At 30.8% G+C, this 25,608-nt stretch overlaps 1 pseudogene; it reads left to right on the forward strand.

Annotated features, from left to right (window-relative positions):
• The first annotated feature begins 629 nt into the window (after positions 1-629).
• The window catches only part of LOC142324711 (protein argonaute-2-like), an 87,676-nt pseudogene continuing 62,697 nt past the window's right edge, over positions 630-25,608 (forward strand).

The following is a 25,608-nucleotide window of genomic DNA, read 5'->3' on the forward strand; positions in this document are numbered from 1 at the left end:
GGATGAAAGGCCAAGACGCTACCACTCGCACCTCAAGGGCCGGCTCCGAGATGTTTGGTTAATTGAAACCCAACCACCAGAGAGCACTGGTATTCACGATGCCTACCCGACGCTATTATTTGCGTATGCAGATGTCCTCAACGACGTAAAAAACCCCAAAAACTAAAAACTAATTTCTTATAAAATATTTGAAGTATAAAAAAAATATATATAAAATTTGGGTCAGTTTGTCGCTATATAGATCTCCGATCATGGACAAATATCTGTAAAGTAATTAAAAATGATTAACGGTTGTTCAATATATTAACGTTAATATTATTTGATTTTTATGTTTAACTACTTTCGTATTTGTATTGTATTACTTTTATGATGAACAAAAAAAACATTATTATTAAATGCAAGCCCATATTTTTTTAATAAAGTAATAGATAACAATACCTTCTAAGAATTTTTTTTAAATTTCAGTAAATTCATTTTTTTTTTACATTGAACTTTTTTAAGTGTTCGTGAAAAAAACATTTATTTATTATTTCTGATGTGTATTATCTTTTATATATATATATATTTTTTTTTTCCCCCAAACTCATCGTGTATTGTAGTATAAAACTTAATGTATTGGCATCATTGATCACGGTTACTATTTCTGTGGAGGGATTGTGACAGAATGATATATATAATTTAATTTCTTTCCTATTTTTCATTTGGGTTCTTAATTGTTTATCTCAGTAAGTAAGTAATTTTACACTATAATTAGTAATTAAGTTTAATTTATTTTTTGTAATGAAAAATCGATAATGTGGGCGTAATCCTGTGATGTAAATTCATTTTACGCAAATATTTATTCCATGACATTGCTTCTCGTTGTTCATAATTCAAGTTCACAGAATTTTATAATTCATATTGAATTTTAATACCGTTGAGAATCTCCATTCCTTTAAGCAGATGATAATCCTTTTGTGAATGTATCTGCTGCCTGTTTTTCAGACAATGAAGCTTCCCGCTTTCACAAGCATCCTCACATAATGGTCGTATCTAGTTTCGATATGATTTGTATTTATTGTGGAACATCGGGTTTTTTTTGTAACTTTAATGGCACTCTGATTAATATGGCTTTGAATTAACATAAAGTGCACAAACTTCCATTAACTGATGTCAAGTCAAACCAACCATTTGGTTGTCTCTATTGCAGCAACATTCAGCTTTCATAGAAGAGAGTGATGCTCATTTCTGCAATTACTTTACCACACAACTGGTCTGCCACAGTTTTTAACCCTTTGAGGTTCGAACATTTTTTGGAGATTGTTTAAAACAAATATTACATGCTTATATTATTGTTGGTAAAAAACCTCTACAGTGCCTAAACCTGAAAATTTCATGATTTTTGACTAGAAATTGATAAATTTTAATCAAATCTGTAAAATTAGGTGTTTTTAGAACTGTCAGTACACAAATCACTATCAGATTGAACATTCCTAAGATCCCGATCAATCTTAATCGTGTTTGAAATTTACTACCCATTTTATGTATTATAGCAAACATCAGAAACAATGATAAACGTACAGTGTTCTCTGCTTATCTATATACTATACCAAAGGCCAATAAATACAGTATTGTAATATAAATAAAATAAAGCTCCCTTTTCATTCTGAACAACCTATGATTTCACAGCCAACTCAATACAATAATAATTATTTGTTTGTTATATTACACAACAAACATGATTAAATGTTCTATAAAAATAAGAGCATAAACAGTTGTTAAGTTCAAAGTAATTATTTTTGTTTACCATCCGAATATTAATTGCGATGTTATGTTTGACTTTGAACAATAACAAATGTAACCTCTATCAAGTGGACTGTCCTGACACCCAAACATGTGATCAGTACAATTATCATTTGGGTACTGATGAAATTTCATCAGTTCATCTTTCTCGCTCAAAATGAGATGACAAAAAATCAGCTGTTGGTCTTTTTAGCATAAACTGAACCTGATGAAAAACTGTCAAGTGGTCTTTAAAGAATTAAGGAGAGTTCCACTAGTCGATCTTGAAGTCACTTTGCCACTAACATAGTTTACATCACTGTGTGCCTCAATTTTCTACTGGTTGTTTTACTGTATCTAATGCCATCTTCAAAAATAATTTCAAATATCTGAAAATTCCTTTTTACCAAATTCAAATGGTCCTTTATTGCCTGACTGTGCTCTAGATGCAATAATTAAGGCAAATCTTAAGTCTGGTGTGTGTGCCTGAAGCTAAATAATTTAAGTTTCTAACCATTTCCCTATACTGTCCACCGGGAGATTAGAGGAGAGTTTCCAGGTTTACAACCAAATTTAAGTGGTAAAAGTAATGGTTTACAGTTGTCAAAACTATATTTTTGTAAAATTATCTTTGCATGGTCATATCTATTGCATAACTGTCTATCTGTATAAATTTTTCCGTTAAAGTAATCTTTATCCGAAGATAATTGTCCACTTCGTGTGATTATAATTCAAATTCAGAATTTAACTTTGTTATTATGCTCATGATCTTTGAAGAAGGACTTATAATAAGACTTATCAACATGAAAAACCACAATTTCTTAATGTGATGCATCCAGAAATTCTCAGGACAAAAATGTTGGATTAAAATTTGATGGTTTTATGTTTTTTGATGTGGGTCTTAGAACTGTGCAACGGTTTCTTAGAAAATTGTTGTAAAGCTCCAAAAAACTAGAGTAAAAAAATGGTTTTAGATTTTATGTATTACTTTGCGAAATTAACAATAACAAAACTAATTTATAAAATATTAATAAAGAAAATAGAATTTGAGATTTTAAACTTTCTACAAGCGCTGATTAAGGCGCTATTCAATCTAGAATTATTTTAGTGGTTCTCTGTATTTGTACAAACTATTACTATTAGTAAACTTTTAAATTAAAAAAATTATGACTATCCTATATAATTTATAATTTTGATGGATGGATTTTCATGTCTTAAAAAATTTTATCAGTGACATCTTAAAACACCTACATTCTTTACTTACAAAGTGATGTAGTAGTTACATTATATGAGGCCATATGAATATGTGGTATGTTTATGCAACAACCATCTATATGTGTTATAGTTAGGTTATTATTGCTTTTATAAAGATTGTAGTTTTTATGTATACTGCATTTTGTAAATCTGTTTTGTATTTATAATCTTTCATCACATTTTTATTAAAATTTTTGATAGTTTGAAGCAGTGTTATTCTACTTATGTTTCTCAGGTAATAAATAAACTTTGTGGTTAAATAGTAGGCCAAAAAAAAATATGAACAATTGTGAACAGTACCTTCACTATTTTCTAACCTATATAATAATATTGTATAACAAAAGGTCTATATTTATGATCTTATTTGTATTATAGAAGCTCTTCTTCAACTAAGGTAAAAATATATATATGTATGAGGTTTGTAAATAAAGAATGCAACTAGTTTTTCTTGGCAGCAAAAGTCGCAACACTGTAAAGTTACTAGTAAACATATGGTTATATGAACAGCTGATTTATATTATTAGGTATTAATATTTTTAGTCTATTGTTGCCATGTGAGATGTAAACAAACTTTTTGTGAAACGAGTTGTGCATTACAAAAATGAGTGATACTAATTATGAGCAATGTTATGCAATCACCTAAGAGCCTAAGTTTTTAGGTGGTTTAAAGATTTTCAAATGGCCAGGAATCAGTTGCGGACGATCCATGCTCTGGAAGACCTTTTAATGACAAAAAGTGATGACAGTGTTGAGCAAATCAAGACTTGATACGGTATGACCGACGATTAACTGTCAAGTGATTACAGAACAATTGAATTTTAACCGTACCACAGTCCTTCAAATTTTGACAAACAAATTGGACATGAAATAAGTTTGTGCAAAATTGGCTCCAAAACACTTGACTGTTGAACAAAAAAAACAACAGGGTGGAAGTGTGCTGCAATATTCTAGGGCAAAATTGAAACTGATCCTGATTTTCTAAAAAATGTTGTTACTGTGATGAATGTTGGATGTTTGAGTACGACCCAGAAACAAATCGCCAGAGCAAGGAATGGCACACTTCAAACTCATCACATCCCAAGAAAGTAAAAATGAGCAAATGGAAAATCCATGCTAATTTGTTTCTTCGATAGTAATGGCATTGTCCATAAGAAGTTTTTGCTTAAAGGACAGTCTGTAAATCAATATGTTTACCAAGAAATTCTCAAAAGACTGTGGAAAAGAGTTGCCTGTGTGAGACCAGCCATCAAAGACAACTGGATGGTGCATCGTGACAATCCACCTTTTTACATGCTGCAGTCTCAATTAATGAGTTCTTGGCAAAGAAAAACTTTCCTGTAGTTCCTCAATCACCTTATTCACCCGACTTCAGTCCTTTGATTTTTTTTCTGTTCCTGACTAAAAAAGCACCTCAAGGACACCCTTTTGGAACAGTAGAAAACAAAAAAAAATGTAACTGATCATCTGAAGGATATTCTGGTTTTTGAGTTCCAACACTGCTGTGAAGAGTGGGAAAACCATTTGAAGTGTTGTGTGGCATCAAAAGGGAACTACTTAGAAGGTGATAGAGTCCATATATAATTGGATTGTAAATGAAAATTTGAACCAATCTCATTACTTTATTTACAGACCTCATGTATATATATTTTAAATTCTACTAACATAAACCACTAGTACAAAAAATTAAGATAAGACATTTGTTATTTTAGTTTTGTCATAAAGTATTTTCAGGTGATCTGGCATCATCAGTCAAGATTGAATTCATTTTTAAAAAATTGCACATATTTTGTTATTAAAATTAAACCATTTGCTTGGTGTAATTTGTTGGTTGCAGTGCTGTGTAATATAACAAAATCTAACTAATAATTATGTGAATACTGCTTTCTGCTTGGTGTTTTTAATAAGAATGTCTTCCTCAAACATTGGTGGTTTATAAAATTGAAATTCTGTTTATATATATACTTTATAAAAAATATAAAATACTTTATATAAAATATTTAATTATTGATTTTTATTAATTTGCAGTATTTCTCAATTCGAGTCTATATCAGAAATAGTGTTTACTTGTTTATTAGATGTTTTCCCATATTAGATAAACCAGATTTTTTATTATTTTCATAATCTATAAATCTAGTTTTAGCCCAAAAAATCTAGTTTAAAAGATTTATTTATTTTTCCTATAATAATATCATCACCATCATTATATTTAATTTTATAAATTTCACACAGATTGTTTATTTTTCTATTACTGTTTTGTTTTTTAAATACTTTATTTATTAGGTTATTAGGTATGTATGTATGCTGGTGTAAATATTTCTTTATTGTAAATTTTAGTAATGTTTTTGATGATATTATTAGTGTATAAATACATTATGTTTTCTCTTTTTTGTGTCTTGTATGTATTGGTTGTTTTGATAGTTTTTTTTTAAATAAATATTATCAGTGGTATCATAACAGTTTTCTATTTCTATGTGTTTTATGATATATATATCATAAAACACATAAAACATATATATATATATATATATATATATATATATATATATATATATAGCATATATAATATAGCAATATATAGGAATGTTAATTTTATGAGAGCAAGGGTGATTTGATTTTTTATGAATTGTTATATTATTATTATTGGTTGTAGGCTTTCTAAAGGGTGATTCAAAGAAATGGGAAATTTTGAAAGTTGTGTTGGTAGCCGTAGGCGATTGGTACCACTTGATAAGTGGCGCCAGCCTCTCTAACCTAACCTGCAATTTAGTTGTCATGGATCCTTGGAGTGGTGCGCAACATGCATTTGCTATCAAAGCATTTTACAAAAACAATGACAGTGTGGAGGGAGAGCGCGTAGATAATTTCGCCGTCATTTTAATCTGGGACGTCACGACCGTGTTCCATCAGCACATGCAATTAAAACATGGATATCTAATTTTGAGGAAACCGGTTCGGCAATGAAAAAGAAACCTCCAGGCCATGAGCGAACCGTCCGTACACCACAGAATGTTCAAGCTTTACAAGATGCTGTCACACGAAGTCCACATCGGTCAATCCATCGTCTCTCAGCATCTTTACAATTGCATAGTTCAATATTCGAAGAATGTTAGTGAAGGACTTGCAATTCCATCCGTACAAGTTGCAGATCATCCAGGAACTGAAACTGAACGATGCAGTTGTGCGAGGACAATTCTGTAATGTAATGCTTCAGAAGATAAATGATAACGAAGAGTTTGTTCACGAACTTTGGATGTCAGACGAAGCGCATTTCCACCTTAGTGGATTTGTTAACGAGCAAAATTTCAGATACTGGGCACAAGAAAATCCTACGCAGCTACACCAGCGTCCGTTGCACAGCCAGGAAGTGACCGTGTGGTGTGCTATGTCATCTTACAGTGTTATGGCCCTTATTTTTTTGAGGATGACAACGGTCTTGCGATTACAGTGACGTCGGCTCGTTACGTAGCCGTGCTTGAAACCTTTGTTGTGGAACAACAAAAGAGATTTCCACCGATTCTTAACACAGCCTGGTTTCAACAAGACGGAGCAACGTCACGTACTGCACGAATATCGATGACAGCTGTACGCCGATTGTTTGGACAACATGTCATTTCACAAAACGGTGACATTAGATGGTCTCCCAGATCGCCTGATCTCTCAGCTTGTGATTACTTTTTGTAGGGTCACCTTAAAAGCAAAGTGTTCCACAGTAGACCTGCTACAACAGAAGAACTGAAGCCAAAGATCCGAGAAGCAATTGCGGAAATTCCAGTCGAGATGTTATGTCAAACCATGAACAATTTAACGAAGAGACTTCGTGAGTGTTTATGTAGAAGAGGTCACCTGGAAAATTTCATCTTTAAAAAATAAACTAAAATGTATGTATCCTAAAATGGCAACATTTGTACAATTACATGAAATAAAATTCATTTTCTAAAAAAAATTTTCATTAACGTTATTTAATTTTTTTAATTTCCCGTTTCTTTGAATCACCCTGTATTATTATCAACCGTAAAATGTAGACAATCAACATGAATTCATGTTTTGACTTTAATTTTATTTATTATGAATGTTTTTGTTTAGTAAAAATAACAATTTTATTATATGCTAAATTAACGATAGATAAGAAAATGATAAAAACTTACTGTGACAGTTTGTCAAAAAGTGATTTTGACACTGATAGGAATGTGTGGATACTTCTCTTGAAGAACAAACTTCATCAATTTTCGAGTTGCAAATTAAACTAAAAAAAAATTTTCATTAACGTTATTATTTTTTAAAATTTCCCGTTTCTTTGAAACACCTGTAAAGGGACATTCATCCGATTGCGATGAAACTTTGGTGAATTGTTGTGCACATACCCGCAAAGGTTGCTGAATTAGTTTGAATCTGCCAGATGGCGCTGGGATTGAGATATTTAAAAAAAATATGCTTGCGGTCTGATTTGTCTCGTTCAGAATATATATTAGTGAACCTGCTAGATGGCGCTGGGGTTGAGATATTTAAAAAAATTGTACATATGGCCTGATTTGATTCATTCAGAATATATATTAGTTAAGTGGAAAAAAATATTTTTGCAAAAATGGACCTATTAGGTGGTGCTGGGGTTGAGATATTTGGAAAAATTGCATTTATGGTCCTATTTGGCTTGTATTTAGAATATATATTATCTACATGAAGAAAAAAAACTTTTGAAAAACGATAATACTCTGTAGGTAGCGCCAATGTCGAGATATTTATGAAAGAAACAAACAAATATACAAACAGACTTTCTTCTTCTATATACATTCAAATCTAGCAATGGCGAAGCATTGCCGAGTCTGTAATTATATATGTTTGTCTAGAAAAATGAATGTTTGTCTTGTATGCATTACTATACCATTCATCCGATTGCGATGAAACCCGGTGAGTTGCTGTGCGCATACCCACAAAGGTTTCTGAATTAGTTTGGACCTGCTAGGTGGCGATGGGTTTGAGATATTTGGAAAAATTTTATTTATGGTCCGATTGGGCTCATATTCAGAATGTATATTATTTATGTGAAAAGAAACATTTCTGTGAAAAATGTAAAATGTGAAACTTGGAGAAAAAGGAAAGTGAAGAAGGGAAAAAGGAAAAGGTTAAATTTTGTGAAGTTCTGTAACGTTTAATTTTTTAATTTTTCATCAAATTTGCATTTGTGTTCATTTAATTTATATATATACTCATATCTAGCGATGGCGAATCATTACCAGGTCAGTTAGTTATTGATTATTTATAATTTTGATCCTAGAAGTTCCTAGAATGTTCTTTATTTCTGAGATAGAAGGCATTTCTGAATATGCATTACTTGAAAATTGTTTTTAAAACTTCATCCGATCGCATAAAGTATAACCACTTCATATGAAAAATTATATAGAAAATCATTATAATATTTAAAAATATGATTATCATTAAGGATTTTTTTTGTTAAAAGGAAACATTTTTGTGGGGTTTGTTTTTATAAATTTTGTACTTTTGACTTTTTATTCTTCTACCCGATTTGACTAAAGCGGTTTTCAAAACTATGTTCATAAAAAATATAATTACAGCGCTTAACAACATAAGTGAATACTTTGTTTTTCTTTACTATGTTATATACTACAGCTTAATAACTACTAAAAATATACGGTTTACTATTTTTATGCGATATAAATAAACTAATATTTCTAAATATTCTAACATTTTGTCAGAATTGATTTTATATACTTAAATTCATAAAATTATGCAAACTCAATAAATACATTGATGTATTTATATATTAATTATATTTATGTATTTATATATTTTTCCATTTTATTTATTTTATTGACATTAAAAACACTCTGTTGTTCCTGTAGCAAAATTGTAGATCTTCTTTATTTTATTGCTTTTACTTTTAATTTCAGCTTCAAGAGGGAAGAGGCCGTGGAGGTGGAAGAGGCAGAGAACGAGGTCATGGTAGGGGGCGAGGCAGAGGGAGAGGAGCTGGACCTGAAGCTGAAATGCAGCCGGCTCAAGGTGCAGCAGCTTCTATTTATTCACACCCAGCTAGTGGCGACGGTGATAGTTACCGTTCTGGGTATAGGACATCACAAGATTTTCCTTCGCTAGGTAATGTGTGATTTACAAGGTTATAAAGGGGTTATCTGATGACTTGAAAAAAATTAAACTATTCATTGTATTTATTCCATATTAATAGTTAAAGATAATAGTTAAAATAATTCAGCATATTGAGAACAATCTGCTTAGTGTATTATAAATTGTGACTATATTATACATATAGAATGTCGTGGGAGGATTCTGCTAAGCTTCATAGGTGTTCTCTTATTAAAATAATGATAAAAGTTCATATAAACATGGGTCTGAAAATGCTTTGTTAGCGAGTTACTATGGCTAGTGAAAGATTTTGTCTCGATTACTGCTCCTCCCTGAAATGAAGCCCTATCGAAATTCAGGGAAGGTAAATTAAGGGGTGAAGTTTGTGGTTTTTGAACCGAAAAATTTTAAAAAGGGTCCTGGAACTGTATTGCCATTATTTTCTATTAATTAGGGTGTAATAAACAAAAAAAATTGAGTTGAAAAACAGTTTTTTTTTTTAGCTTTGGCATAAAATATTTTTGTTAAATTGACAATAAACAATAAAAATGATTGGTTAAATTGATAGAGAATTTAATTCTGAGAAAATTGATGTAAATTATCTACCAGCAATATCTCACAACAGCAATTTAGTTATAATTTCATGTGAAACAATAAAATTAATCATCCTTTAATTATTAGTGCATTAATATTCCCACTAGGGGCACTGTTAGGATGCACAATATTAGTATTCTGTGTTTAATCTCCCAGAGAGCAAAATTCTACAAACAGAATTTTCTAACATTGTTGTGGTTATGATTCAGAATCTTACTTCATTGTGTGCTATATTTTTATTGAGAAGTCAATTTTTAGTATAAAATCTATTTAATTTATGAAGTGTGCATTTGTGATTTATGCGTATTTAAGTAGTTCATTAAACGCTTTTTAAAAGCTGTTGATAATAATTAGTAAATGATTTGTTCTGTAGTGAAAGAGAAATGCTGTATAAGTTTACAAATCAGTGATATGACATTAATTCCATTTATTTTTTGTAACAGCAATACTACATGAACTGTTGATGAATATCGTTGCACATTTCAATTGAAACACTCCTTAACAGCAAGTATTTACAGATACTCACTGGCACCTAAGGGAAAGTGGAATATCTAATGTAACATATAAACTGAAAGCAAATTTGAAGGAGCAGATTTTACGTATGAGTGAAGTCCAACTACTAGCACTTGTAGATTGTCTGTATGTTTGGTATTCCATGCAACAGTATATGGAGTACATAACACAATGCAGATATCCATATCATCCTCAATCAGTTCAATGTCTTGAAGAAGGTGATTACAGTCTGTGGTTGAATTATTGTCAGTGTTACCACAAAACAATGTGCTTCCATAGTGATGGAAGCACATTTTTAAATAATATCAGTGGATATTATTTACAGAAGAAGGCAACATTTGCGCACAAGGTGGGATAAACAGTATATGAAACAAACATTTTTGAAAACATGGCAGTCCTCGTGAAACCATTGAAATTAATTTCCAGCACCATTTTTCAATAAATGTCTGTTGTGGGACAATAGGTAATGTTCTTATGAAACCTTGCATTTTTGATGGTGGACTCACAAGTAGTGGTTACCTGAACCATTCAGAATGAGCTGTCAATACTTCTAGGGAATATTCCATTTAGTACAAGAACTCCATATTTATGTAACTCCATATTTTCATATTTATGTATTTACATCTGTTATGTATAACAATGTTACATATATGAAGCATGAGTTTGAATATTATAATAAAAATAATTTGGGATATAATAAAAAAAAAGACTTTTATTTATTTCAATGAACCTGTGAATAAAATAATACTTAGAATAATTTAAACCCAAACGAAGTATTAAACTAAGGCAGCATATTATTTGACAGTAAGAATAATTTTATGTTATTTTAGTTTTAAGAAGTTCAGTTTTCAATTTTATCCAGCATTAAAACAAAGGATCTAGAGAAGTTAATTTTTTTAACTTCAGAGGGCTGTTAGTTTTAGTCTAAAATTGCAATTTAGTATTTTTCATATAGGTACAGATTGTTTTGCATTAAAGAATACATTATTTTCTTGCACTATTGTTTATTTTTTTATTGACTTTATTTACATCAATTTTCTCAGAATTACATTCTCAATTAAGTTTTTTTTACAATTAGGTTTATTTATTTATTGACAATTTAACAAAGTTATTTTATGACAAAGCTAAAAAGTTGTGTTATTCAACTCAATTTCTTTTGCTTTTTTACACCCAGTTTCATAGAAAATAATGAGGTACAGTTATGGGACCCATTTTTAAATATTTTACAGGTTAAAAACCGTAAGAAACCACTATATTTGCTCCTCAATTTCTCAGAATTTCAGTAGAGCTTCAATTCAGCAGAGAAGCAGAAATTGGGGTGAAATCTTCCACTAGCTAGCTGTTAACTTTTGCTAACAAAGCATTTTTGGATGGGTGTTTATGTGAATGTTTTTTTCATTCTAATGAGAGAAGTATACCTAGCAGAATATTACCAGGACATACATATATATTTTATAATCAAAATCCAACTTGGAACAACCCAAGTACAGAATTATAAAGTAAATGAAATGACACCTTATTTTTTCTTTTCTTTATTCCAATAGCACTTTCCCAGGATCCCGCATCATCAGTTGTATATAAATTATATAAAATTACATATTAAACAACAATTTTTTTAGATAAAAATTACTATCATATATACAAAACATGAGTCAATTAAATAAAATAACTACATATTTAAATAAGATGTCAATTAAAAATTAAAATTAAATTTAAAAATAAAATAATTATAAAATTTATACCTTGTAACGTAGCCAGCTAATGTTACATTACTGAATGGATGTGAAATTATTTATATACATTCTGATTATATCTATTTTTATCTAAAAACATGCTACCATGTGTTGCTGCTTTTAGAAGTGTCATCTTCATATTCTATCCAAAAGTTGATAAACTTGGAAATTCTTTTGTACTTATATATATAAAATGTTTCCAAAATGTCCTAACTTTTACTATTGTTATTTAAATTAAATTTCTTAATTTGGAAGAAAATAAAAGCTAATGATCAAACATGAATTGAAAATTTATAAGGATATAAGATAACTATAACCAATATCTTTTCATTTGGTTCCTAGTGTTTTTTGAAGGTTTTTAGATTGTGATGAGATAAATGTTAAACAAATGGTTAGTTTGAAGTTGAGATTCTGATTTGGCCTGGTTCTTGTGTGAAACTAAGAAAAAGAAAAATCTGCTAGAGAAATTTGTACTGCAGAGAATGATTACAATAAAGATGATAAGGTGGATTACAACCTTGCGCTCTCTGCTGTTCTTAAGCTTTTAGTGTATTAGATTTTGGTAACTTGCACTAATCAAGGATTAATCTGATACAGATTTTTTTGCAAACATAAAGAAACAGATTGATAAAGCATGTGTAATTTCTTTTTCCATCTATTCTCTTTGTCCTTGCTCTCAAACTCTGGCAGTTTAAAATTCTTGATTATTTGACATAAAAAATTACTTTCATTAATTGAAAGTATAATTTATTTTCAACTTCTGTTAGTGAAAATGCTTACCGATTACTGATGTCTTGAGAACTAAGTCATAGTAAGTGTTAATAGCAAGTGAAGATTAATATAATTCAACTGAAACTTTGTATCAACATAATTTTCAATTTTATCAGTTATTATTTAAACAGTGATTTTTATTTATATTTAATCATATTAAATTAAAAGGTAAATTATGAAAAAGTTTGATTATAATTGTTACTAATTATTCTACATTAATGACCAATACTTAAAATATGTATTTAGTCAAAAAACCTTCTGTTGAAGAGCAGACTTGAGAAGTACACCTTGTTTTTCCAGTGCCTTGTGAATATATTGTTTTTCTGTGTGTCTTATTCGGGTAAGTGCTGCTGCTACTCTTTGTTGTACAGTGCTGCTTTATCAGTATCACTTTTGCCAGTTGTAATTATAATTTGCCTGGGATCAAGCATGGATATAATTTTGTATCCTTAATAGTCCGTATAGTTTTCATGATGATGCAATTTGCCCTGAATCCAGTTTCACTCACATACCCTCATTCAGTACCCTTACATCTTAGCAATTATGTAAGGCTGAGAGTACATCAGTTATACGTTTATAAGTTTTTGATATGTTCTATGACTTCCAGCCATAACATTATCCATAGTTTTTTTAATTGAACTTTATTTTACATCAATTCAAAATTTAGCAACGTTAAATGCCATCAGTTATCGTATTGTTTTAGCTTACTGGGTATTTTTCTTTTTCTTGTTTAGCCTTCGGTAAGTACCATTCAGATAATACTTCAAAGGATGAATGAGTATGATATGTATGAGTGTAAATGAAGTGTAGTCTTGTACAGTCTCAGTTCGACCATTCCTGAGATGTGTGGTTAATTGAAATCCAACCACCAAAGAACATCATTATCCATGATCTAGTATTCATATCCGTGAAAAAATAACTGACTTTATTAGGACTTAAACGCTGGAACTCTCGACTTCCAAATCAGCTGATTTGGGGAAGACGCATTCACCACTAGACCAACCCAGTGGGTTAGCTTACTGGGTATTGTAACAAGTTTTCTTTACTCTAAATTAAATAACTAGGTTACTGATGTTAAAGTATCATGGTGTTGATTGACAAGTTAAAGATTAAGATGTGCATTAATTGTTATAATTACATAGTTACTATGTACAACATATAAAAATCCAAATTATTCTGATTTAAAATTGAACATGTTTAAATACAAAAACATAAAACTATCATTTAACAGTACTTCAATTTTGTATGTTTAAACAAAACAAGTATTAGTTATGATTGCTTGGGTTTTACCATAGATAAAAAAAAATAAATATTTTATTACCTTTTTTCTTGCAATGGTGATGAATTTACAAAATTTCATTTTTTTTCCGTCTATTTCTTTAATTTATGTGGAAAATTTAATCTAGGGTGGCATCTGTTTGATGTGGGTTTCAGGCTACATTACCCACCGGGTTGGCCTAGTGGTAAACGCGTGTCTTTCCAAATCAGCTGATTTGGAAGTCAAGACTTCCAGTGTTCAAGTCCTAGTAAAGTCAGTTATTTTTACACGGATATGAATACTAGATCATGGATAATGATGTTCTTTGGTGGTTGGATTTCAATTAACCACACATCTCAGGAATGGTCGAACTGAGACTGTACAAGACTACACTTCATTTACACTCATACATATCATACTCATTCATCCTTTTAAGTATTATCTAAATGGTAATTACCAGATGCTAAACAGGAAAAAGAAAGGGTTTCAGGCTACATAATTCAACATGATGTTCATTCTTAAAAAAGTAAATGTTTGTACAGATCCTGATCTCATCTGTTGAATTATATATATTCTAATGTATTTTATTAATTTTAGTTTTTTTTTTTTTTTTTTGTCTTCAGTCATTTGACTGGTTTGATGCAGCTCTCCAAGATTCCCTATCTAGTGCTAGTCGTTTCATTTCAGTATACCCTCTACATCCTACATCCCCAACAATTTGTTTTACATACTCCAAACATGGCCTGCCTACACAATTTTTCCCTTCTACCTGTCCTTCCAATATTAAAGCAACTATTCCAGGATGCCTTAGTATGTGGCCTATAAGTCTGTCTCTTCTTTTAACTATATTTTTCCAAATGCTTCTTTCTTCATCTATTTGCCGCAATAGCTCTTCATTTGTCACTTTATCCACCCATCTGATTTTTAACATTCTCCTATAGCACCACATTTCAAAAGCTTCTAATATTTTCTTCTCAGATACTTGATTGTCCAAGTTTCACTTCCATATAAAGCGACACTCCAAACATACACTTTCAAAAATCTTTTCCTGACATTTAAATTCATTTTTGATGTAAACAAATTATATTTCTTACTGAAGGCTCGTTTAGCTTGTGCTATTCGGCATTTTATATCGCTCCTGCTTCGTCCATCTTTAGTAATTTTACTTCCCAAATAACAAAATTCTTCTACCTCCATAATCTTTTCTCCTCCTATTTTCACATTCAGCGGTCCATCTTTGTTATTTCTACTACATTTCATTACTTTTGTTTTGTTCTTGTTTATTTTCATGCGATAGTTCTTGCGTAGGACTTCATCTATGCCGTTCATTGTTTCTTCTAAATCCTTTTTACTCTCGGCTAGAATTACTATATCATCAGCAAATCGTAGCATCTTTATCTTTTCACCTTGTACTGTTACTCCGAATCTAAATTGTTCTTTAACATCATTAACTGCTAGTTCCATGTAAAGATTAAAAAGTAACAGAGATAGGGAACATCCTTGTCGGACTCCCTTTCTTATTAGGGCTTCTTTCTTATGTTCTTCAATTGTTATTGTTGCTGTTTGGTTCCTGTACATGTTAGCAATTTTAGTTTTAAAAATATAAAATTATTTGTATTGACAGTATTACAGTATATGTAATATTTTATGTTAAATTTAGGAAAAAGACCTGAATCACATCATGGTCCAGCCAGTATGCAGCATGGTGGTACTTCACAGTTTGATTTTCCATCGTTATCACAGTCATCATCTTCTGAAGTAATTATATTACAATTTAAAACTGAACTAAGCAAATAAATAATGTTTAATATTTTTACAACTCTAATTACTCTTTTGTTGAATACATATATGCCAAACTCAGTTTTGTGTGCAATTTAAAGTGGATAATAAAATATGAGACTTGATTTTTTTCTTTTTGATGTAACGACTGTGCAGCCTAATATAATTTATCTTTAATTTTGCTCTTTCTGCTTCCTCTTTTTGTGTCAGATTTTGTTACAACACTTCAGTAACTTATAGTAAGCTTCAGCAGGCTTTTGAGAATGAAGTTATGTCGAAGTACAAGTTTTATTGTTGGTGTAAGGTGTTTTCTGAAGGCAGAACCGATGTTTAAATCGGTTTCAGCATAATCCTTAATTGTTCCATCATAATGGAAGACACCTAATGTCATTGACAAACAATGACATAACCAAGGTCTGTGAACCAGTATGATAGAGTAGATCGGAAAATGAAGATGATTTTCTGAGATCTGAACTTGATGAATCTGGAATTTTTTTTCCTGGTACTAACAGAAGAACTGGGAATGAGAAAAATTGTTCCCAAAAATCTGTGCAGTCACAACGCAGAGAAATAACGGTGCAGGTCTGTTAAATGAATGGGATTGAATACAGAATTGCTGATAATGAGAGTTGTTTTTTCCAGTTTATGATCCAGAAATTTTACAGCTTGCAGGTGATTTTCACAGAGATCATAGAGACCAAAGAAAGCATGCATATTTAGTCAGATGTGAAATGCTTGTGTGCTTCTTCAGTTTCAAATGCATTGTTCATAAAGAATGGGGTACCTTCTGCAGAGATCAATAAGAAAATGAATCCATTGTGTTCATCTAAACATTGATGATAATTACAAACTTCATCACAGTATTGCATTATCTGTATGGAAGTTATTTTATGTCCAAAGATATTTCACAGCTGCCACAGCCTCTGTGTTTTCTTGTCTGTTCAATGTGATTTACTTAAAAACCAAATCGGCTTTGATAAAATACAATTTTGTTTCTAAAACAGTCTCAAGTGTTGGCTATACAAATATCAACCATAAATTGTGCATAAGATTTTTTTAAAATTTGAGCTGGTTCAGTTCATTTTCTTACGAGTTCCACCTTGATATAAAGTTTCATAATTCAGTTTTTATTTTTTAGCTTTTATGAAATTTTTCATGATTTCTATATCTGCACAGCTAATAAAGATTACAAAGAAGAAAGGTGCATCGCATGTAAAAGTTATCAAATAGTTGTGTATTATTAATGATTATAAACTTTTAAAAGAAATCATAAATTGTATAAAATTTTTATATTCTTATTGCAAATTATTAAGTTGACACTGTCAAGGTGCCGCTATAGAAGTACTTGTGTGGGAGGGACTTCATATCTGTTTATAAGTTACTTGAATGTATAAAACAAAACATAGAAAAACAAAAAAGTAGTCAAATTGATATAGTTCTCTATGCTATGTCATTAAAAAAATGATTGTTGTACCGTAATTTTTTTTATGTCCTTTTTGCCTGAAAATTTACACGAAGTCTGGATACAAAGTCATATTTTCTGCTACATATTAGTTGAAGAAGTTCCTGTAGATCATTAAACTCAGTGCAGGTAATCATTGATGTTTATCTTTAGCATTTTTAACAAATGACTGGTCTGTTCAAAATATGCTTGATTTTGGATGTCACTATATTAAAGAAATGCTGAGGTAAATGCTGTACTCTGAAATAATAGTTGTAAAATTAGTATTATGTAAATACAAAATTTTTTATTATACTGTTCCAAGGTTTCTTACATTATGAGTACAATCTAGGAATGTTTCACTCTTATTAATTTTTATTGTGTATGATCATATGTGAGTATTTTAACTGTATTGCTTTTGGTTTCTACTTAAAGAAGTGCTTATGAAATCAATGATACATACTTCAGTTGCAATGTTTTATATACACTGTCCGTAAAATAATAGTGTGATTTTAAATGGTTATAGCTTCAGAACAAAGCATTGTAGATAGATGACTATATGCTAAATGAAAGAGAAACACTCCAAGATTATGTGTGCGAAAGCTAGTGCATGTGCATTGTGTTTGCAGTATATGAAAGAGCACGTGCACATTAGTCATCATGTTTATATACAGAGGAAGGCCCAGTGTGTGTTGTGGCTTGCTATGTGTGATTCAGTTAGGTGTAAATACAATTGTGTGTTCAATGACCTGCTTCTTCGCATGAAAATAACATTGGGAATGGGACAAATAACTCAAACTGGCAGGCTGCTGAAGCAAACTTGTCTGTGAAGATCATTGAAGGAGTGCGAACAAGTTCTTGGTAAGCCTGAAGAAATCTGTGCAGAAGTGGTTCTAGACAGTTAGGGATTCCTAAAACATCATCCAAGCAACTAAATGAAACTTTTTGGTTTTGTTGTAGACATTCTGAATAGGTTAAAGCAGGATGATGATTTTTTAAACAAGTTAATTTTCAGTGATGAAGTATTGTTTCATGTTTTTGGGTTAGTACATCAGCTTAATGTTCATTCATTGGGTACTGAACTTCCACCTGCTGTTAATTGAAAATTAGCGTGACAGTGAAAAAGTGAATGTGGTGTGCTATTGTATGAGAAGAGTTATTGCCCCCCTTTTTTTTACTGAAAAAACAATAATGGGAAACATCTTCCTGGATATATTAGAAAGGTCCAGTGTCCCATATTATATGCCTATACATATATGCAGCGTTCCAAATTCGCAGCATTCCATTTTCTAGTTAGACGGAGCTCTTCCACATTTTGCCGCAATCGTGCAGGGTTTTCTTAATGTAACATTTCCTTAGTGGTGACTAAAAGGGTGGATCTACTGGCTCCAAGAGTCTCCAGATCTTACTCGCATGGATTTCTATTTTTGGGGTTGTTTAAAAACACGTGTATTCCATTCAAGATCAAAATGTCGATCATTTTAAAAAAATCACTGAAGCTGTTTCTTCTATCATGCTGGATGTTCTCTGTCATGTATGGCAAGAGACTAATATCATCTTAGATGTCTGCAGGGCAACCATGAGTGCACACATTGAAATCTACAGGTAAGAAACGTATGGTGTTTCTTTCATTTAACATATAGTTCATCTCTCTACGCTTTGTTCTAAAGCTGTAACCATTTAAAACCCCATTATTATTTTACAGACACTGCATTATTGTTGTCTTGAACATTGTTTTTGATACCAGATATGCATTTTCACACAATTTTAGGTAAAAATTGAGATGCATGAAAAATGCCAGATCCTTGCTGGAAATTAAACTCATAACCAGATGATCTGGAAGCTAGTGTGTGACCTCTGTGCATCAATTGGCCAACCAGATGCATGTTCACAGTTCTAATATTTTGCTATTTATTACATAACTTATTTTATTTTAAGATTAGGAACTAGCTCTGACTGTTCAGTAACAAATATGAAAGTACGCCAGAAAAAAGTTGGTGTTCTAATATTATACGATAAAGCGGGTATTATTGCGATTCCGTATTAAATTTAGTTTTTTAATATTTAAAAATATCTTATGTTGAAGAATGTAATCACAGTTTTCCATTCATAATGGAACCGTCAGTTGCTACTTGGGGATATAGTTATCATTTTGTGCTAGCCGTACAGTGTGGGATATGTATTGACTGCGAATATCTTTGCTTCTAAGAATTACAAAAATGAATAAATGAATATGCTACTTTCATTATTTTTAATATAAGTGCTGTTTTTTTGGCTTTTATAATGCTTAATTTTTATTTAGTCTTTTTTCTTGTTCAGTATTTTCAAGGTCAAGGAGCAGATGCCTCTAGAGGTAAAGAGCGTGGCAGAGGTATAGGTAGGGGTAGAGCAAAAGACAGATATGCAGATACAGGAGCAGTTTGTATCCAACAACCGCTATCAGATGAACCTTCCCGAGAAGAAGCTTCATCTGTTTTCTGCGGACGTGGCGGTCCAAGAAGGCAACGTGGTGCACATTCTAGTGGAATACCTCCTGATTATAGTTCACAAGGTAATTTTTGGAAAGTAGTACTCTGCCTACCAGTAGTATACTGTGTATTACCGATTTTAGTATTTGTTTACATTTCAGTAGAAGTAGTGAAATATCATTTTTTTCCCAGTTTCATTCAGCTCACTCATTGTAAAAGAAATAATTTTAATATTAAATCTTTAACAAAATATGTTTTGTTGAGTCATGGCTTTAAGCAGTATCTATGAACCAATATTAAAAAAAAACAATAATTATATTTATGGCGCAGTTATAAACTTTATTTTAATAAAAACAAAAAAGTTTTTTTTAAACAATTTCTTCTTTCTTTTCAATTGCTTCTTTCATCATTGCACAGGCTTCTTTATGCCTTCAGAGAAAAGTTTTTTTTTGTTAAGCAACAAGTCGCACATGCACAAAATCTTTGTAACAACAAACCAAATTAAATTTTATTATAAATCAGTTTTAACAACTTAATTCATAATGTTTTCAATTGATTTTTGCAACTTTTGTTAGGTACTGGGCTACTGTTCTCTTCCCAGTGTCAGCTCATTACTGCTGGCATTTTATTTTTATTTTTTTGTTTTAATTTGGTAGTCATGAAGTCAAGTTTTGTAATCAAGATTGAAGACAAAGTGGATTTGAATTTTGTCTGTTGATGTATGAGGCCGATCGGTCACGAAATTAAAACCACAGTGAAAATAAAAAATCTTTTATTTGTAACAAGTACTTACTTAGTTACACCATTTCTCTACATAGTTGCTACTGATTTAGACATTTGTCATAGCATGGTACCATCTTTCCAATACCCTCGTCATAGACTGGAGCTGCCTGTGTTTTCAGCCATGTTTCTATGTTGATTTGCAGCTCAGTGTCTGTGCCAAAATGTTGTCCTCCTAGCCAGCGTTTCATGTGAGCAAAGAGGTGAAAATCGGATGAAAATTTACAGAAATTGTGAACCGATGAATTTCTCGAATCGCGTCATCCACTCGCTCAACGAGATCATTGGTTGACACTCGCTTCCTTCCCTGACCGCCTGCATCATGAACATCGGTACGTCCTGCTTTAAAGTTCCTGTACCATTATCGCACTTTGCCGTCACTCATTGAAGTTTCACCGTACACATTACTTATTCGTCTATGAAATTTCAGCTGCATTACACTTCTCAGCCTGAAGAAATTGAATTACCGCACGCACTTCACACTTGGCTGGAGATGCTATTGTTGTAGGCATGTTTACGTGCTAGCTGTGTGTTCAGAACTAAACGAAGTGATGCGGCGTGATTGAAGGCCATACTAGAGCCGCTGCACAACACATGCGCAAAGGTTCATCTGATTTTTGCGAGAGTTTTTATTTCGCGATCGATCGGATCTTAAAAAAAAAATAACCCTCATAGTTCATTGTTATTGCCGGTTTTTTGTGTTTCTTTTATTTTCTCGTAGACTTTGTACCTGTGTATTTAATTCTGTTTATTTTATTTTTAATATTTACTTAACAAGCTTAAAAAATTTTTCCTGATTTATTCTTCATCAGATATGAATTAAGTGAAAGTTTCTCTGGTGGTCACAGAGTGAATTTTTTCCGCATAACTTAATAAAAAAAATTATATTTCTTCAGAAACAATTTTAAGATACCATTTAATTTTTTGGTTGACTTCATTGCTTAGTATTGTACTCTTACCGTTCAGTGATGATCCCTGATATTTAAACTATTTTCGTGTAGAAATTCAAGAACATTAGCTTAAAAACTAAGGTATGAAATGTTACATCTTTTTGCATATCAGACAAGTCTTTGCTGGTGCTTTATTAGTCTCAATATATAATTTCTCTGCATTCTTTTCTTCACGATTGGTTTCTTCTTTTTTCACCTTTGTGAAAAAATATACTATAGAATCAGCTTCATTGAAAAAAAAACTCACTAAATCGTTAGTTATAAAAATAAAAAATGGTTAAATTTTTTAATTCAATAAATGGAAGAAAGTTATTGAATTATACAAGTTTATCATCGGGAATATATATGATGAATAATCTCCAAGTAGTATATGGTAAATGATAAACTTAACCGGATTAGAACCCAGAACCTTTAATATAAAAGACAAAGGATGCTAAAATCTGTTATAGACTGGCCTTTTGTAATTCATTCCTTATTCCTCAAGAGGAATATTTTCAAATGTCATCAGTTTTTTCTTCTAAAATAGTGAATTTTAAAAATTATGAAAAAATAAGAATTATTTGTATAAAATAGGCTATTTTATATAATTAACACAGCTATCTACTCGATGCAGTAATAATTCTACAGTAATTATAAGAAAAGAACTGTTTGTATAGAATAAGAAACTATTTATTTTATATTCATTGTTTAACATGGAGTCATTGATAGGCATTATGTTAGGTAAAGCGCCAGCTTCCGTGATGCAAGTGGTAGCATCTCGGCCTTTCATCCAGAGGTCCTGGGTTTTAATCCTGGTCAGGCATGGCATTTTCACACAATACAAATCATTCATCTCATCCTCCGAAGCAATACTTTATGAAAGTCTCTGAGGTTAAAGTGCTGAGAATAAAATATTAAAAAAAAAGATTTTGTTATGCATTAGCATAATGTATCTTTATATCTTGAAGGTTTACATGATTTATTACATACTAATATTTATAACATACTTATGCTATTAATGAAAGTATAATATAATTTTCATTTGTGTTGTGAATTTATTTTTATTCTAACTTTGTATACAATTTTATTACATACTGTAATATTAACTTTGTTAGATAAATAAGGAAAAATGTGTTATTTTGGGAATATGTGGTTTACTGTGTTTTATTTATTATTTTATTCTTTTGTACAACCAAGTCTTAATTTATTAAAGCTGTAATTTTATGATAGTACGGAATGAGGATAATCATCGAGATGTTTTTCCTGATAAGTTAATGATCTTTTACTACTTTCTACAGCCATATTTTCTTAATCCAATGGCTCCCTTTTTTGTAATCCATCTGTTTTTTTTTATTTATTTTAATTAAAATGCATTGAAAATTTTATTTTATTAACAGTATCAATATAAAACAATAAATTTTCAATGTACTTTTAATTTGCAATTTATTTTTATGATTTTCAGTTTAATTTAAAAATAAGTTTTATTTATCATCATTATTTCAACCTCCATCTGTGTTAATTTTATATTTAAAATGTTCAGTCCCAATAATGAGTAAAATTAACTGATTTTGAACTATGTTACTTCGATGATATTCTCTTGTTTTAAACTTCAACATGAGTGAGTTAGACACACTAGTTACGTGATTAGTGTTATACTTCTGAGTGATTGCATGCTTTTAACATTTCTTTTTTGTTGTACACAAAAAAATAGCAACTCTTCAAAATAAGACTGCAGTTCTCCTAACATATTTTACCTAAAATTATCATCCTTAACTTAGGTTATATGCTCATGTAGTGTGTTATGGAACAGCTGTTTGGAGAGTAAAATAAGTAATGCATATACTGTCATTATGAAACTTGGCTTAATTCAGTTGAGGAAAAATTGAAGTGTTGCGCTTGGGCTACAAGCTATCTCAAGCAATGAACCTTTTCAAACTATAAGTATGGTATCTAACAGCTATCATATGTGTTAAGTGATCCCTGTTATCATGTTTGTGGCTATTCAGAGATTATTCTGTTATTTTCACCCGACAAGGTGGTTTGGCTATGTTATAAAAATGCTATAAAACTTTTTTAAGTGATGGTTGGTCTTTTAGAATTGAAATGTGTTTAGCCATCAAGATACCAAATCAGTTATGTTGTGATATTATAGGATACTTGCTAGGAGATCAATGTCAGACAGATTCAAACCAAGTAAACCTTTTTTAAGCAATCTGTATCTTGTATAAAAAGTGGTGCTGACAAGTGCCGGGCTTCTGTCTTGATATAAATACATTAAAACCATTTAAAAGAAATGAAGTACACTATTAAAAGCCTGGAGTTTTATTATGAAAAGTTACCGCATTGTTGGACTACTGCCAGTCCGTATATCTTATCGAAGCCTGTGTGTCGTACATGGAATGTTTTTAAAGTAAGGTCTGTCTCTATTATATAAGCATAAAAGCGACATAACTGCCTTCAACTTCAACATATGTTTCATAATATTTCGTTAGCTTTTTCATTCCTTCTTCAATAAATTCTGCCGCCAGTGACTAAAATCACGCATAATGTTTTTCAAACAATTATCATTGTCAAACCTTTATGATGCAAGCCAGGTGGAGAATTCTAGATTTTAAGGTGAAGAAAATAATTGCTTTGAGGTATGTAAAGTGGATGATTGAAGATTTTGCAGTGAAATATTTTTTTTTTTCGTGTGGGTCTGTTACCATCTTCAACAACCATCCGGCACATAGTTTTTTATAGCTTAATTTTTCAGTCAAAACTTTATAAATCAAAGATTGTGAAAACATCAAAGGTGAAGCTCCTGTTTTCTTGAATTTTTTTCAACTTTTTCAGTCAAATCAACTACTATATCCTTCATCGTGAATTTTCATTCGCCCTTCTTGAAATAAACTGTGTCATTTTCTTACTTTAACATCGCTCATAATGTTCAGTCCGTAACTTCACAAATTTGTTGGTGAATTTCAGCCGCAGAATTGTTTTTTATCATTACAAAATCTGGTTGCTTCTTAAACTTCACACTTGGTGACATCACAACTTGTAGCTCTCATTAAAATTGTGTGAATAGAAACATTTAGCGACCAACAAAATGACTAATAAATTATTGTTACCAATAACAACAATTTGATTGTTAGAAATAACTGAGGTGCACAGGGAGCAAATTCAAAACAGTTTTTACTTTAAAACAAGCATCATGTTTTGATTTTTTAAGTTTTTGGATTAGTTATATTTTATCTTATTTATTATTTATAGTTTGATTGTAGTTAGATATTGACATGTTTTGAAAGATTTTCAGTTAAAAAAAATCACTTTGTGTGATTTATTATCAGTATTTATACAATAAAATATTGCATGTTTTTCACAGCTGAAAAACATTTCATATTTATAAGTGTTTCATTTATTTATAATTCTTTCATTTCAGAATAGTATCTAATGTTTTTAGTGTAGTAATTCCAGGAGGAAGTCTTCAATATAAGTTAAAAATTATTTTATTATTTTGATTATCTATTACGTGGTTGAACTGAACAAAGATGCCAAAGTGAAAAACTGGAGACTTAAAATAATTTTTTTTTGGATATTTGGAATTACTTCAACAGTACACATAATCTTCATTCTTTCGTTCAGAATTTATGTTTTAATTTTAACCAGGCTTGACAAAATTAAAGTTGTACTCGCTAATCCTCTTATATTTATAAAACTTGAAACCCCTGCATTCTAAACTAACTTAAATTCTGATTTGTCCCTTGTAACCATTGGTAAATAATTAGTCTGGATTTCATAGTTACCATTATATTTTGTTACAGGTAGATTTTATTTCTGAAATAAACTAATAATATGTAAAAAAATACTACCTTTTAAATGGGTCAACAAATTAAGCATAAATTACCTTATTCTCATGGATTTTTCTAAATAATCAAGAAGAATCTATGGCTCTTGCTAACTAATTGAATCCTTTATAAAAAAAAGCTGACAGCACAGTTGTAGGACTTTCTCACCATGCATTTTTTTTCTGAGCATGGCTTTAAAATATTATTTTATTTAAGTATAATATTTTTGTTTATTTAATTCAATGATTCTAACTAAGTGAGCGTGCAAACCATATTTTATTCGCGCAGGTGCAGGTGTGGCAGTACTAGCGGCCACTTTAAATACTTTTTTACACTGAATTTAATCGTTAATTCTACCGCTCATCTGTGATGTTACAGCATAAAATACTACTACAGCAGCTGTA

The sequence above is a fragment of the Lycorma delicatula genome, chromosome 5, assembly GCF_047948215.1.
Source record: "Lycorma delicatula isolate Av1 chromosome 5, ASM4794821v1, whole genome shotgun sequence".
NCBI classification, from domain to species: Eukaryota; Metazoa; Arthropoda; class Insecta; order Hemiptera; family Fulgoridae; genus Lycorma; species Lycorma delicatula.